At 37.4% G+C, this 18,265-nt stretch overlaps 2 pseudogenes across 1 annotated transcript; both read left to right on the top strand.

Annotated features, from left to right (window-relative positions):
* The first annotated feature begins 8,835 nt into the window (after positions 1-8,835).
* On the top strand, positions 8,836-10,952 carry LOC127126042 (legumin A2-like; annotated as a pseudogene). The gene is made up of 4 exons (XR_007804885.1): positions 8,836-9,270; positions 9,359-9,609; positions 9,698-10,330; positions 10,416-10,952. The product of XR_007804885.1 is annotated as a legumin A2-like (transcript).
* Positions 10,953-12,369: 1,417 nt separating this feature from the next.
* Positions 12,370-13,395, top strand: LOC127130265 (uncharacterized; annotated as a pseudogene).
* The last annotated feature ends 4,870 nt before the right edge of the window (positions 13,396-18,265 follow it).

The following is an 18,265-nucleotide window of genomic DNA, read 5'->3' as shown; positions in this document are numbered from 1 at the left end:
CACGATTCATCTTATATATCACTTAAAAGCTCAGAAAATATTGTTCAAATTTAATCTGAAATGTTTTTAAAATTATCACATAAAAACCTTTGAAGTTGTGCCTTAAAAGATGAATTTAGTGTTGGAATGGAAGTGGTATTCGGCTATCAGTATGTGGTATTCGAATACCAGTGTCAATTTTAAAAAAATGGAACATTACAAAGTGGTATTCGGCTACCAGGATATGGTATTTGAATACCACCTGAACCAATGTGTTTTTTCATCTAACATAATCATAATGGCAAAGCTTCATGGAACAGTTTCAAACTTTTGCAATCATTTATAGAGGTTTTTATAAGTGTATATAAAGCAACGTACACTAGAAAATGAATTACCAACTTTCAAAATCATATTTATAAGAATCAAATATCATTTTCAAAGTGTTCTTCATTTTTCAAATGGTTTGAAACTATGTGAATTTTCATAAACAAGAAAAAGCTTCATAAACCAAAATAGACTATGAGTAATTAAATGATATACCTTGAATTGTCATATTGAGAAAATAAATTATATAATCCCAAGATTGGATTTGACATTCAATAGCCTACTACATTCTTCATTTCTCAACAAAGTTGAAGTGCTTGTGTTTTTTCATCATTGTGCATTGGTGAAATGTGTTTGTAAATCGAAAGTGGTGTATTTTATGATTTCTCTGAGGATCAATATAGTGTTTGGTGATTGTAAAAAAGGTTCTTTAAATTGGGGTGATTCAAGATCCACCAAGGATTTGGTGTTTGTATATGTTTTAGAAGATTGTAAAAAGGTCTTGGTGAAGACTTGTACAAGGATCTAATCATAGTGTAAAATCCTCTAAGGAGTAAATGGACTAGATGTACCCTTATTTTATAAGGGGAACTAGTATAACTCTTGTGTGTTCTTTATCTTTATGCCTTTAAAATTATGCACTTTATAATAATATTAAAGTAGCATTCAACCACTTGTTTCTAGTAAAATTAAAAGTTAAAAAAACATTGCATAAAATCAAGGAAAATCCATAAAATCTTATCCACCCCTCCTTGTGATTGTCTCTCATAGTTACATTTAGAATTAGAGTAAGAGTTAGGTAAATTGATCCTAGATTTGGGCTTTAATGGTTTATGTAAAACCTTTCTTAGGAGAAGCAAATAGCACCAACAGACAACCGAGTTTCACCGGGGAGTGTTATGACTTTTGAAAGATTAGAATGTAAATGTTTCTAGAATTACAAGGGGTAGAAGTTTGGAGATTATACATAAATGGTCCATACATTCCTACTTTACTTGTTAATGGTGTAAGTTAAACAAAACCTAAAGATACATGGAATGATGATAATAACAAGAAAGTTATATATGATAAGAAAGTCAAAATTATAGCATCTTCCTTTGAGGTGGATGGATTTTTCAGGGTGTCTAATTGTCAAACTTCTAAATAAACATGGGAAACCTTAGAGATCACACACGAGTGTACGAAGGAAGTAAAATGATCTAGACTAAATAGTTTCTCTCAAGAATATGAGATGTTTAGAATGCAACCAGGAGAAAGAATTATAGATTTGCAAAAAAAGGTTCACTCATTTGACAAATCATTTAACTGTTATTGGAAACCTTCACCGACAATGAATAAAATTTAAAGGTCCTTAGATCCTTAACAAGGACATGGCAACCGAAAGTAACGAAATTTTTAAAAAAAATAAAAGTATATCTAAGATGACATGGCGACATTATTTAGAAAATTGCAAGAACACGAATTAGAACTTGAACGATTGGAGAAGCATGAAGGACGTGAACATAAAGTTAGATCCCTTGCATTAAAAACTTAAGTCAAAGATTATGATAGTGATGATGAAGAAGAATCTCAATTTGATGGTCAACAAGATTATGAAAATATATAATTACTAGTTAAGAAGTTTGAAAAATTCTTGAAAAGAGACAAAACAATAAAAATTAGCCAAAGAAAAAAGTTTAATGAAGAATAAACTTCAAGTCAAAAGATCATGTGCTTTGAATGTGGAAAACAAGGACATATTAAGAATAATTTTCCTTTTCTAAAAAAAAAGAACAAAAAAAGAAGGATAAAAAATCTAAGTAGAGCATATATGCTTGCGGAGACCATGGTGTGAGTAAAAATTCAAAAAATAAATAACAAACACATATATCTTTCATGGTTTCACATTACTCTGATGGTGATTAAGAGGTTAGTAATTTTGACTCAAGTGATAAACTTTATTATGATGAATTATAAGATGTTTTTAATGATTTACATGATGAATGTCTAAAACTTTCTAGATTATGTGCTAAGCAAAAGACTATTTCTTCTTTAGAAAGTAAAACAAATGTTATGCAAGAAGAGTTAGACAAAGTTAAAACCAAAATAGACATTCATGGTAATTGTTTATCATCTATTAAATGTGTATCTCTTGAATCTAAAATTGATAAAATAAATCAAGTGATGTGCATTTATGAAAAAGACAAAAATGTATTCGATAATGTTCTAAGTAATCAAATATATGTTAATGATAAAAGTGGACTCAGATATTCTAAATTTGAATATTCTAGTCAAATAAAAAAGATTATCTTTAAATGTTTGTAGCAATCTTCAATCTAGAAAAGTATCTCATAATGTCCAACCTAAAAAGGATTATAATAATAATAATTATGTTTATTATCATAAAAAGAAAATTCCTAACATGACACATACTTGTTTTATTACAATTGTGAAAGTCATACCACCAATGCATGTTATGTTTAAAAAAATGGTATACCCAGTGGTAAATATGTGTGGTTGAGAAATAAACTAACCCAAAAGGATCCAAAGAATATTGGGTACCTATAAATATCTATTGATTTTATTTTATAGGTGCGTTTGAAAACTATATGCTAAAATTGTAATATAAAGATTATTTATTCAAGACACAAGAACACCATATGATATGGTAAGGTTAGAAATCATTTGGCTAAAGATGAATTGAAAAAATTAACTCTTTTAATTAGCATTGTAAAAAAGAGCAAGTGTGTTAATATATGATATTATATTTTTTCATTTAAAAACTTTATTTATAATGATGTATTTTCACCCCATAGATTGACTTTTGTTCATATGAATTGTGTTATTTCCCTCTCTGTTATGTTCTATTGGATTATTCTACTTTTTCTTCATTTTGATAATGTCAAAAAAGGGGAAGAAATGGTAGCGTATGTTTATTCTTTTTCATGATATTTTTAGGAGGAGAAAGTCTTAAATTGAAAAAGACGGGGGAAAATATACAAGACATTCGAAGTTTCTAGTTGTTGCATATATTACAAGATTCAGAAATATTAAAGCAACTTGTTGATAAACAAGAAAATTTTAAATGATACTTGTCATCATCAAAAAGGGGGATATTACGAAGAAGATCTTTTCCTTGACCTTGGATAGGGTTTTAATAAAGACAAATTCATCAACAAAATAAGAAAAATATAAAGTCAACAATGATCAACAAATAAGGAAAAAGATGAAGACAATGAATGTTAAAGATGAAGACAACAATCAATCATGACAAAATGGCAAAGATTAACAATGAACAAAGTTAAGATTATCTTTATCTTTGATATATCATCATTTATCTTATATATTACTTAAAGTCTTATAAAATATCATTCAAAGTTAACCTAAAATGTTTTTGTTTCATTATGGAACCAGAATTGATGTATGTCGATGGTGAGGAATTCTGAATCGGTGGTAACTATAATATGGCGGAGCGAGGTGAGCCTGCAAGGTTAGTACTCTAATGCCCAAGTCGGTTCAGGATTCAAGATGAGTGTAGTAAAGAAATGGGGATCATAAATTGTACTTTTAATGTCATGTGTCATGGCATTTATATGTTGGATCATTTCAAATAGATTTGTATTGGATTGGGTATTAGCTTGTGAGCCTTTCGCCGACCCAAAACTATTTCCCCCAAGGCTTGTTGGATGGGTAGTTGGGGAAGTCTTAGAAGTCATGGCCAGACTCTAATAATGTTGTTCACTCTTGGTCATAAGTGGAAACGTTTTGGACCAGTTGCAAAATTAGTGGGGAACAAGCTCAATAAATGCCTTCACATCATTGAAACATTTCACTGCTCATCCTTAACGTATGGCTTGAGATGACAAGTTAGGGCATGAATATCCTTATAGTTCACTTGAGTGCACTTGATTTTGTTTATGTCCCCTAGGAGGAATCCAACCATAGATCTTATAACCTCTCTCTTCCGCTAATATGTTATGTGGCTTGCCTTCACACACACACACACACACACACACACCACACACACACACACACACACCACACACACACACACACACACATATATATATATATATATATATATATATATATATATATATATATATATATATATATATATAAGGGTTTTCGAGTGTTGAGGGAATATTTTACAATCTTTGAGAGTCAGTTTCTATTTATTAGTGCATTTGTCTCTTATTTTTCCAAGAGTACTTGTCAGGGAGATTGTTGTCCCTTGAAAAAAGCTTTCATTCTTCCCTACTAAACTTCACTTTTCATCAACCTTTCCTTTATTAGGTACTCTCCATACCTCACGCTTTTTATAACTTTAACATTTCCTTTATCTTAACCAATATGAGATGTAGTCCCATTATTTTCCTATTAATTATGAGAATGGTGAGTCTCATGTATTTATGTCAGTAATGTCTTCTGGTTCAAACTCTTCCCCTTTGACCACTGATCAACTGACCCATAAGGTCATATCTATAATTGATGATTTTTATTTGGAGCTCTCTAGGGGTTCTCCAGATGGAAGATATTCCTTTGTGGATTTTTCCTTATATTCTCTCTCTTTTTAAGATGATGTTGAAGGTGATTGTGTGTTCGCTTCCATGCCTCATTCTTCGCATGCGTAAGAACTTTGACTTCTCATACTTTGTTGACTCCGAAAATACAGGTTGCTATTATGAAAAGGGAGGATGTTAAAGATAAAGTATGTGCTTATCAAAAATCCTACAATCGAGAACCTAACGATACCAACATCAAGGACCATCTAGAGTGTAGAGCTTGGCTGGACAGAGTTTGATGGCTTAAACCCTCATAAATCTTTAAGGTCAATGAGTTATCCCTAAAAGGGGTTTGACTAGCAAAGTTGAAAGACGCGAGTAGATACAATTGGATGGATGCTAAGATAATAGGAACCTTCTCCCTTTAAATACCTGGGCGGTCATAAGCGCAACCAACATCTCGGTCGCCCGTCCTTTTGATTGGTCAGTCCTTTTAGTAGATCCAAAAAAAGAATATGCAACACTTTTAATGGGTGTCTAGTCCACTTTTGTGAGTGTTTATTTACTAGGGTAAATATGATATTGCCTTTATCTGAATTTGAGGTGGAGGTGTTGAAGTATATGAAGGTTTCCCCCTTTCAGCTTCACCCAGGTTCCTAGGCTTATTTGAAGATGTTCCAATTTTGGGATGAGTATAGATCTTGGAAACCTTCTCCCCGACTATTTTCCAATTTGTTCCTAGTTATACACACTTCCCAGAATGATATTCAATATCAGAGGCATATTGAGCTTCATTAGCATACTCCCTTATTCAGAAATTTCATTGAGGATTTAGGCGATTTTATGGGGCACTTCGTGTTGGTGAGGCCTCACACTCATGAGGATCGCTTTGCCTTATTCTCCAGTCCTGCCAAATATTCTCACTCTTGTAAGGGTGGGCTTTGGAAATACTGGGTTTGGCCTCATTTTCATTCAGAGTCTCATACGTATAGCATTTAACTAGATTCCTTTACTATTGAAGAAGTTATGATGAGCAGGAACTTAGAGCCTTTATATTAGAGACTCAACTATCAAGAAGGCTTTGGCCCCGACAAAATGTCTTCATCTACTAGAATAAGAAATATATTGACACTCGTGCTATTATGAGTGTGGTCAGTCATTCTGATAAGAAATAAATCTTTGGTGAGGATGGAGTCCTTCAACTTTTTTAACATGCGCGTTTGCACTTGCAGATAAAATGGGTTATTTGTAGAAAGTTTATTCCATTGCTAATTCTCAAGGTGTCAACACTGGTCCCCCGGCTCAAACTGCTACTCATCATCCCACAAATCTTGTCGCATCCTCTACTACCGAGGCTACCTCAACTGCCTCCAGAGCTGACCAACTTATCTTTGACGTTCTTGCCCTGTATGTGGAGGATCAAACTTAGGATTCTACTACCTCAAAGAAGAGAGACCTTGATTCGTACCAGAGTCTCGTTCTAGAGGAAGATTCTCCAAAACGGTCTTGTTTTTCTAGGGGGTACTGCTTCAGGATCGACCACTCCCCTTCTCAAATTTCCTCTCATCTTTGCTTCTTAGATTCCTCGCACTCTTGAGAAAGTTTGCTATATTCACAAAATATCTAGCCTACCTCAAAAATCTACCTGAGACAGACAAGATGGAGCTTTTCTCTAAGGCTACCTTCTACACTTACCGAATGACTTCTCCATTTTCACTGGTTGTTGTTGGTCGAGGCGATGTCTTGGCCATGGGTAATCCTTCAAAAGAGAGGGATACCTGGAAGGGGAATGTGAAACTATAAAGTGAAAATGTTCCAAGTTTTAGGAAGATATATATGTTCTCTAGGAAAAGATTATATGTGTTAAGGCTTTCTAGGAGGAGATGAAGTTCCATGGATATCCTTCTACTTTAACAACCCAAATTACCAAGGTATATTCTTCCTTAGAGGCAGAGAAAAAGTATTGCCAACAAAAATTTGCTTCCGTTGAAGAGGCAAATCGTCGTGCTAATGAGGCTGGAAAATCCCTTTAATAGGAGAAAAAGCATTGTGTTGAAGATTAAAGGCCTCATGATGGCCAGGTGGCTGAGCTAAATGAGAGGGTTTGGGAGTCTCTTTATGAATAAGTAAAAGTATAAATCATAATGAAATGGACTAAAAATAGTTATGTAATTTCAACGATGTTACAATGTTGAATGGTGAAATTGGGTTTTTTCCCTCAACCATAAAGGCCCAATATCAACTCCTATTTAAAGAGAAGTAAGAGAAGGGAAGGGTGGACAATCTTGTGACTTAAATTTCACGGTGAAGCGATTTCTAAATTTATGGAGCAAAGGTTTTCATCACCGAAAATCAAACTTAAATCAAAAGTTCGTGTATTGATTCTTCATTACTTCAGTCATGTTTACTATGAGTATGAATAGTTAAGTTTTATTGATCAGGTCTTGTTAGACGAGCATGTTGGGATAAGTATGAATAGCTAAGATTCATATGGCATATGTTTTAGAATTGCATATGGCTAAGTTTTATATGCTTATAATAATTTATGTGTAAGTGTAGATATGTGATAGATTCAGTCATTCAAGTCTCTTGTCTGGTGATTGTATATGTATAGACTTTTAATTTAATATTGACTTTTTTATTAATAAGATTCAATTTAGACACCCCGGGATAAATTGAATTCAGAAAAATGATGCATTGATCATTTTGCGCCCTCAACTTCCATCTTCTTTGTATTTTATGATATTATGAGTAAACCATGAAATCAATCTGATTGCATATTTTATAAAATTCCACTTGTAAGCTTTTTGAACTCTAATTTTGAAGAAAACGGTTTGAAATAGGTTTTAAGGGAAATGTCTATTCAAATCCACATCCCTTTCTTGACCATTCTTCACCCATATTCTTCCAAATAGTTCTTTCTCCGTTGTGGTGACCTCCATAAGATGAGATATGACAATACCATATGATACTTATTACTTTGTCCCATCTACACATCCGATTTTAAAGTTGATCATATCAGCAAACCATGGTCTTTTCAATAACCACAAATGTTTTCTCATCTCGAAACTCCTCTAATATTATACTCTTCTCCTTATTTGTAACATCATAAATCTCTAGTCTTGATAAGTGATCAAATACCACATTCTCGACTCCCTTCTTATCTTTGATCTCCAGGTCAAAGTTTTAAAGAAAAATAACTCATATTAACAAATAGGTTTTGACTCTCCTTAATTCAACTAAGTGTCTGAGCGTTGTACGATGATATGTAAACACAATAACTTTGGAACTAGTTAGATAAGAGCAAAAATGTCCCAATACAAATATTATGACGAGTAATTCCTTCTTAATGGTAGTCTAGTTTACTTTTCATTCAAGATTTGTTCACATAATATATAGTATGGATTTTATTTTATTTTATTGACTTCAAGTTCGTAATCACTAGCATTGCAAATCAGTTTAAAAAGTAATGATCAATTAAGGATTATGATTACGGAAGCGGTCCCAAATCAATTTAAAAAGAAAATAGTCAAGTAAGGGTTATGATTACGAATGTGATGGCTAACTTTTCTTAAATAAGTATTAAAGAACTTAAACAATCATCATCAAATTTAAAGCAAATCAATTGTTATTGATCCAAATAATTTGTGTGATTTTATATAACATATATGACTATATTGTAAATTGTAATTCAAGCACTTTAATTTGAAGTTGTTATCGTCCACCTATATTCAACTACACAAAATTGTGCTTTACCATTAAACTTTAAAAATTTGTACAGACCATGAACTAAATCCTATCCAACATACAATATACAGACATTAACTAGCTTGAAAGTGAATCAGGTTCATATATCTAGATATTACAAGACAGTAATGATCAAACTCACGTACATATGTAAAAAGAGAAATCAATTATATACTATACATGGTCCCCAACACCACCGATTTCAGCTAGCTATCTAATTACTCAACTCTCACTTGAAGCCACCTCTGCTGTAATGAGACATTTTGATTTTATGAGGTGTAACACACAAGGCTTCCATAACCATGCAAGATGAAGAATGTCGAATGGTCAGCAACTCATGTATCTTCTTGGAGCCGATGTGTCCCTCCTATACTTTCCTATGTTTCACTATAAATCCCTATGCCAGATTAAGGTTCTTCGCGTCACAAACATATATTCTATCCAACTATGGCTACTAAGCTTCTTGCACTTTCTCTTTCATTCTGTTTTCTACTTTTGGGGGGCTGTTTTGCTTTGAGAGAACAGCCAGAGCAAAATGAGTGCCAGCTAGAACGCCTCAATGCCCTCGAGCCTGATAACCGTATAGAATCGGAAGGTGGGCTCATTGAGACCTGGAATCCCAACAACAAGCAATTCCGATGTGCTGGTGTGGCCCTCTCTCGTGCTACCCTTCAACATAACGCCCTTCGCAGACCTTACTACTCCAATGCTCCCCAAGAAATTTTCATCCAACAAGGTTACTTATTTTGATCTTATACCAACTTCTTTACTTACATTACATGCATATTAGCATACTAATTAGTGTTCTACTATACCAATTACAGGTAATGGATATTTTGGGATGGTATTCCCCGGTTGTCCTGAGACCTTTGAAGAGCCACAAGAATCTGAACAAGGAGAGGGACGCAGGTACAGAGACAGACATCAAAAGGTTAACCGATTCAGAGAGGGTGATATCATTGCAGTTCCTACTGGTATTGTATTTTGGATGTACAACGACCAAGACACTCCAGTTATTGCCGTCTCTCTTACTGACATTAGAAGCTCCAATAACCAGCTTGATCAGATGCCTAGGGTGAGCACTGAGCATAATTAAACTTCCCATATAAGATAATATGTTGTCCAAAACAGTAACATAGATTCTATCTATCTATGTTTGACAGAGATTCTATCTTGCTGGGAACCACGAGCAAGAGTTTCTACGATACCAGCATCAACAAGGAGGAAAGCAAGAACAAGAAAATGAAGGCAACAACATTTTCAGTGGCTTCAAGAGGGATTTCTTGGAAGATGCTTTCAACGTGAACAGGCATATAGTAGACAGACTTCAAGGCAGGAATGAAGACGAAGAGAAGGGAGCCATTGTCAAAGTGAAAGGTGGACTCAGCATCATAAGCCCACCCGAGAAGCAAGCGCGCCACCAGAGAGGCAGCAGACAAGAGGAAGATGAAGATGAAGATGAAGAGAGGCAGCCGCGCCACCAGAGAGGCAGCAGACAAGAGGAAGAGGAAGATGAAGATGAAGAGAGGCAGCCGCGTCATCAAAGGAGAAGAGGAGAGGAGGAAGAAGAAGACAAGAAAGAGCGCCGCGGCAGCCAAAAAGGCAAAAGCAGAAGGCAAGGAGACAATGGGCTTGAGGAAACAGTTTGCACTGCTAAACTTCGATTGAACATTGGCCCGTCTTCATCACCAGACATCTACAACCCTGAAGCTGGTAGAATCAAAACTGTTACCAGCCTGGACCTCCCAGTTCTCAGGTGGCTCAAACTAAGTGCTGAGCATGGATCTCTCCACAAAGTATGTTTTTTCATATTTTAATTTGTTTTTCCATGAATCAATTTCATGTCGAACTATGTGCTAACTCATTACAATCTTCATACAGAATGCTATGTTTGTGCCTCACTACAACCTGAATGCAAACAGTATAATATACGCATTGAAGGGACGTGCAAGGCTACAAGTAGTGAACTGCAATGGCAACACCGTGTTTGATGGAGAGCTAGAAGCCGGACGTGCATTGACAGTGCCACAAAACTATGCTGTGGCTGCAAAGTCACTAAGCGACAGGTTCTCATATGTAGCATTCAAGACCAATGATAGAGCTGGTATTGCAAGACTTGCAGGGACATCATCAGTTATAAATAATCTGCCGTTGGATGTTGTGGCAGCTACATTCAACCTGCAGAGGAATGAGGCAAGGCAGCTCAAGTCCAACAATCCCTTCAAATTTCTAGTTCCAGCTCGTCAGTCTGAGAACAGAGCTTCGGCTTAGATTTCGCACCAAATCAATGAAAGTAATAATGAAAAGTCTGAATAAGAATACTTAGGCTTAGATGCCTTTGTTACTTGTGTAAAATAACTTGAGTCATGTACCTTTGGCGGAAACAGAATAAATAAAAGGTGAAATTCCAATGCTCTATGTATAAGTTAGTAATACTTAATGTGTTCTACGGTTGTTTCAATATCATCAAACTCTAATTGAAACTTTAGAACCACAAATCTCAATCTTTTCTTAATGAAATGAAAAATCTTAATTGTACCATGTTTATGTTAAACACCTTACAATTGGTTGGAGAGGAGGACCAACCGATGGGACAACATTGGGAGAAAGAGATTCAATGGAGATTTGGATAGGAGAACAACATTCTTTTTCACTTCAATACAAGATGAGTGCAACACTAAGGATATGTATGAGACTTTCAGAAGCTACGACAACATAGATGAGTGAGGTGGTGATTCCTAGCAAGAAAGACATTAGAGGAAGCCAAAATCGAACAAGGAAGACATCAAGGGCAAGAGACAGGACCATCCATCTCAGGAAAAGGAGCTTTGGGATAGTCCGAGAAGTTGTACAAGAAATTTTTTGGAGGGTGAGTGATGCATTGCTGGTGACTTTAACTCAATCAAAATTGAGAAAGAAAGAAAAGGGAGGGGGCTCACATGTGAATAGAAGGGAAACGGGAGAATTTTACAGTTTTGATCTAATGGGCATCCCAGCTAGTGGTAACATATTCACCATGTTTAACCTTCACGGAAGTGTGATAGGTAGGTTAGACAAATTTCTGTTGGATGGAACACAAGGAATTCATTCATTTGTATAGGAGGCGCGGAGATCTTCTAGGCTATATTTGAATTGATGGAACAAAGCGGAGCGGAATGAAACATGACGGAACGGAGTGGAGCGAAATGGAATATAGATTTCATTCAATTGTTTGGTTATTCTATTAAAAATGTCTCATTCCATCACATACACCTCAAATTGGATGAAACAAAAAATAGAGATTTGGATGGAATGAATTTCATCATGTTCCATTCCATTACATCCATTATTTGCAAATTCAAACAATAGAATCTCATTAGTTATCACTCACTCCATTCCATTTCATCTCATACCACCAATCCAAACATACCCCTAAGATTGAAGGTATGACAATTTATGTGTTAAAAGAAAAATTGATGCACATGTGAGCTAAGTGATAGAATAGAATATTTTGTTATAATTAGTCATAATTAGTTTCCTATCATTATGTTGTATCATAATTAGATAGTTGATCAAATGTTACACATTGATGTATATATATTCTATTCAGATCAATGAGAAGGACACGATTTCCATTATCTTATATGGTATCAATCCTAATTGATCCCTCTTTCTAAAAAAAACGCGTTTCTTCTTCTCCCTCATTCAGTCCGCCGCCGCACGCTTCTTCTCCCTCCTCGAAGTCCGCCGCCGCAACAGGACTACTATACTCTGTACCGCCGCCGCCAAACACGAGAACCACCTTATTCTCTCGTCTTCCGCCTCTATTCGCGCCGCCGCCGTCGCACCTGCAGCCATGTCTGAATCAGACAATTCAGAACACAGTGCCGCCGATACCCATAAATCTGCCGCCGATACCCACAAATCCGCTGATACTGGGGATTCCGGCCAATCCAAGAACACCACGTTTCGAGGTTCCAAATCGGAGTTTCATCCCGCACTTTCCATCTCTAATATTAGGAACCACATTCCTATTATTCTTGAGATGGAAAAAGATCAATATGGTACCTAGGCCGAGCTTTTCCGCATCCATGCTCGCTCACATCGAGTCCTGCATCACATCGCTTCATCTATCGAAAAAGAGCCACCAGCCATTACCGACACCAACCATGAACAATGGTCAACTCTTGATGCCACCGTTCTTTAGTGGATTTATTCCACTATTTCTACCGATTTGCTGACCATTATTCTAGAACCCAACTCCACTGTAATGGAAGCATGGAATCGCTTGAAAGATATTTTTCAGGACAACCAAAATGTTAGAGCTGTCACTCTTGAGCAAGAGTTTTCTAACACTCGTATGGAGGATTTTCCCAATGTCTCAGCTTACTGTCAGCGTCTTAAGATGTTTTCTGATCAGTTGAGAAATGTCGGTTCCCCTGTCAACAATCATCGCCTAGTCCTTCAGATAATCTCTGGTCTCCCAAAAGCTTACCGCAGTGTTACTACTTTGATTCGTCAGAGCAACCCTCTTCCAGCATTCTATCAGGCTCGTTCCATGCTCACTTTAGAAGAAGCTGGTATGGCTAAGATGACAAACACAGGATCTCATGCTGCTATGCACACCACTCAGCCGAAACCTACTGAAGACACCTCTCAGCGTGGCAACCGCCGCCCCGACAACCGTTCTCGCTCCCGTGGCAACCAGGGTCGCGGAGGAGGATGAGGTAACCGTAGTGCACTTCAATATGGAGCTCTCAACGCTCCCTCACCATGGTCCGCTCCTCCTTGGCAACAGCAACAACAGTACCCAACCTGGAAACCAAGGGGTTGGACTCCACCACCATGGACTATGTCACCGTGTCCGTATCCCACCTCTTAGTGGACACGCCCTGCCGGTCCTCCTAAGCAGCCAGGCATTATAGGACAGCGTCCTCAGGTGTATGTAACCTCTACCTCATCTCAGATACCGACAGACATTGAGACCGCAATGCACACCATGTCACTCCACACTCCTGACAATCAGTGGTACATGGACACGGGCGTAACATCTCACACAGCCGCATCACAAGGTAATCTCTCGTCTTATTTTCCTGTAAGTAATTCAAATCAGAAAGTCATTGTAGGCAGTGGCCATGGAATTCCAATTCACGACACCGGACACACACAAATAACCACATCTCACCAACCCCTTCACCTTAACCATGTCCTACATGCACCGAAAATTATTAAAAATTTAATTTCTGTGAGACAACTCACCACTAACAACAATGTTTCTGTTTCCTTTGATCCTTTTGGTTTTACTGTCTCTGATTTTCAGACGGGGATCACCCTTCTCAGATGTGACAGTCGTGGAGATCTTTATCTAGTTACCACTCCTCCCAGTTTTGCCGGTCTCACATCCAGTCTCTGGCATAGTCGTCTTGGTCATCCTGGTGTGTCTGTTTTGAATTCCCTTTACAAAAATAAGTTCATATGTTGTGAACCTTTTAATTCTTCTGTCGTTTGTGACTATTGTGTTTTAGGCAAACAAGTTAAATTGCCATTTTTTGATTCTCAAACTACGACTTTGATGCCTTTTGACATTTTACATAGTGATTTATGGACGTCTCCAATTTTAAGTTCTGCTGGTCATAAATATTATGTCTTATTCTTAGATGATTTTATAAACTTCTTGTGGACTTTTCCTATTAGCAGAAAATCTCATGTGTTTGAAACATTCAAGTCACTTACTCAACTCATTCAAACTCAATTTTTGTAAAAAGTCAAAACTTTTCAATGTGACAATGGCGGTGAATATAATAATGAGTTTTTTCAAAAATATTGCACTGATCATGGTCTAGTTTTTTCGTTTCTCTTGTCCCCACACATCCTCACAAAATGGGAAAGCGGAACGCAAAATAAGAACCATTAATAATATGATACGCACTATGCTAGCTCATTCTTCTGTTCCCCCCTCGTTTTGGCATCATGCTCTCCACATGGCAACTTACCTGTTAAATATTATTCCATGTAAAACACTTCATAATCAGGCACCAACACAACTCATGTAGCTTCGTGATCCCACCTACACACATCTCAGAGTCTTTGGTTGTCCATGTTATCCATTATTCCCGTCATCTACCATTCATAAGTTACAACCCCGCTCTACTCCGTGTGTCTTCTTGGGTTATCCGTCGAATCATAGAGGTTATAAGTGTTTTGATTTGTCTAATAGAAAATTAATAATTTTGAGGCATGTTATCTTTGATGAAACTCAATTTCCCTTCACCAAGATACACTCCCCTTCACCTCACTCTTATCAATTCCTAGATGATGACCTTCACCCCTACCTTATACATCAGTGGCAAAATCAAATTTCACCATCTGTTGTACATAACCAACCAACACCCATAATCCCAATTGACCAACCACTACCCTCAATAAACCAACAATCATCATCTCCTACCTCTTCGATCAACACACCCATTACAATAAACTCTCCATCACCACCATCAATTTAACCGCATCCACCTCCACCTACACGAATCATCACCATATGAAGCATAAAAGGCATTGTCAAACCCCGCATGATATTTAACTTATCAATCTCTCACTCTGACCACACCATCTCTCCCATACCTAAAAACCCCAAACTAGCCTTATCAGACCCGAATTAGAAATCCGCAATGCAATCTGAATTTGATGCTCTTATTCGAAATAAGACGTGGGATTTAGTTCCTCGTCCTTGTGATGCTAATCTTATTCGATGTATGTGGATTTTTAGGCATAAGAAAAATTTCGATGGCTCCTTTGAGCGTTATAAGGCTCGTCTTGTAGGTGATGGCAGGTCACAGTTGCAGGTGTGGATTGTGATGAGACTTTTAGCCCCATGGTGAAACCCGCTACCATTCGAACAGTGCTTACCATTCCTCTATCAAAATCCTGGCCCATTCATCAACTGGATGTCCAAAATGCCTTTTTACATGGTGATCTTTGTCATACCCCAAAATTTGCCCGTTGATATTACAAGGCACTTTCCAAGGCACTCCGACTTATTCTACAAGGCACTGACATTAAAGGAACAAAAGCCCAGCTCACAATAGGCCCAATCCAGAAAATGGCCCGGACTAGCTTGCTCGCTAGGCGAGCAATTCCTTCGCCTAGCGAACATTTCATCATGACACTCGCCCCAGCGAAGCATCAGATCCAGTAAAAGCCCAAAATAGCTTGCTCGCTAGGCGAGCAATTCCTTCGCCTAGCGAAGCTTGCGAATATCAGAATTTCTGGGCTTCATTCTGAGCCCATTAGGTCATCATAATCACTATAAATAGCCAAGCTTCAGCCACGAAAATGGACAGACGAAGACGGACGGAAACCCTGGCATAAAAACCCTGGAGATCAACTTGAAAGCTCCCGAGTAAAGAAACCCTGAAGGCCGCTCTTTCGCTCCGAAGCTACCGCCGCCCAGCTCCGCCCGATACCAGAAGCAATCCGCCAGTTCAGTGTTACAATTCAGCTGCAACAGGTTTGCGCGTCACTATTGTTCCATGTTTCCAAGTTGTTATCTCTAAATACATAATGCATCATGATCGAATTTTTGGATATGTAGTTAGATTTTGCATGTGAGTTTAAATATGCATGCCTATCCCGAATGTGCGACCATGTTATTTCTGTAGTTGAGTACCACAAGGCTTGCAGCATGCTGAGATCATACTGTTCTGAAATTCAAAACCAGCAGCCGCTCGCTAGCACATCGCTAAGCGAGCCGGTAGCGAGTACTCGCTAGGCCTTCGCTAGGCGAAGCAGAGGCGAACGGGACAGTGGCTGCTTGGTCTCTTTGCTGTTCTATCTTATGTTCATCTAATCATGATTTATTATAGTTCTGCATCATTTGGCCTGAATTCATGACTGTTATGTTTATTTTATGGTGCAACTTTCAATTATGCTTTATCTCGATGCTCTAATCCGTGTGTTGAATTGTGTAAGGGCTTACTTATTCCCGAAGAAACGGCCGGCCAGGTATTCCACTTTATGTGTGGGATACCCTTATGGAGATTCACTCTGAATTATTCAATTGATTTTAATGTATTTCATGGCAAAGATCCACCCTAATGGCTTAATTGTTCTTAACGTATTGTTTTTAACATGGATCTAATTACCTACTTGATTACGGCCACTTAATTGAATGTAAAACTTTGCCTTTAAATAAGTGATATCGGACCTCTCTTTGTTACTCCACGATTACGGTATTACGGTCATGTCCCGCGAATGTAGGGATACACTTAGCAAAGACCCTTCGGTTAAATCATCATAAAATAAATCATAGTCCCTCGGATGTTGCCTTCGAATATATGATTTCGTCCCTCGATGACCCTTCGGTGTAGCCTACGGTTAAATGATGATCGTCCCTTCGAAGGCTAAGGTATCCTTACAACTGTTGCCTTCAATGACCTATCGATGACCCTACGATGACCCTTAAACATCCAAAGGATAAAACTACTTACTTCTTAATATTAAGGACAGTTTTACCCTCATAAGGATAGGAAACGTTCATAACGACCTTAGGAAGGTATAACTCTCAATTGCTGGATCATAACCTAAAACATTTCCCACCCCTCACACTTTGCAAATCCTAGAAAATCACCACTTGGTATACATTCATACTAGGATCATTACCAAGTTACATTTTTCTAAACCGTTTTCAAAATCAAACGAGATAAATACTTTGTATACATTCATACGAGAATCATTACAAAGTTAAGTTAAACTCTCTTTTCGAAACATTTTTTTAAACAATTCACGAACACTTTTCAGACAAAAATATAAGTGATCCAGCAATTAAGAGCCCATGGATAACCATGGATACAAAGGGTGCTAACACCTTCCCTTTGTATAATGTACCTCCCGAACCCAAAATCTATTGAGGTCTTTCCTGTTCTTTTCCACCTTTCCTTATTGGATAAAAGAAAAGTCGGTGGCGACTCTTGCTATCCGCGACATTGCGATAAAAAGCAAAACACCCCAAGTCAGTTCACCGTATAACAGAACTGGCGACTCTGCTGGGGATAATACAAGAGAGGTTACCTTAAAAAAACAAGATCACTTATTTAAAATTGTCTGATTTACTTTTAAGGGATTGCTTGGGTATTCTTGAGTGAAAGATCCTACACCCGGATCTAGTGTGCCTTAGGTAAGTAGCAATAGATCATCGCGACTATCCGGCGTATACTGGAATGGTTAAAATGATAGCTACGGTTAATGTGACACTTTGGATGTCTTGATGTTCCTCATGTTTACTTGAGGAAAAATTTGGCATTCGCGTGGTGTCATCAAAGCATTAACCAGACCTTTAGAACCCTAATTGACTCATCCTAGCCATTAGAAAGTAGTGAGATAACTGGCTTCGGTTCCGATTGAGGTTGGTTGATACTCGATACTACACTCTTTGAGATTGGACTTTAGGGAAGCTTTGGTCAACCACTTGGTGTTGCACTGAAGTGGACTTAAAGAAAGGTCAATGATTTGAGATCGTTCTAGAACCCGGTTACTATTCTAGGACAGGTTAAACCAACCAAACTTCAGTGGGGAGGGTACTTACCTATGGAACTCATGCAAGCCTTAAAACCTAGGAATGATTGTGTGACTTGTTTATGCTTATTATTTGCATAACATCATAACATCATAACATCATAACATCATGGCATTGTACTAACCATTTCAAGGGCTTAGGGATTTAGCTTTGCTCTGTTAAACAGGTTATGGCTTCCAGG

This window comes from Lathyrus oleraceus, chromosome 3 (genome assembly GCF_024323335.1).
Source record: "Lathyrus oleraceus cultivar Zhongwan6 chromosome 3, CAAS_Psat_ZW6_1.0, whole genome shotgun sequence".
NCBI classification, from domain to species: Eukaryota; Viridiplantae; Streptophyta; class Magnoliopsida; order Fabales; family Fabaceae; genus Lathyrus; species Lathyrus oleraceus.
The sequence above is the reverse complement of the archived record's forward strand: the minus strand, read 5'-3'. Positions and strand labels throughout refer to the sequence as shown.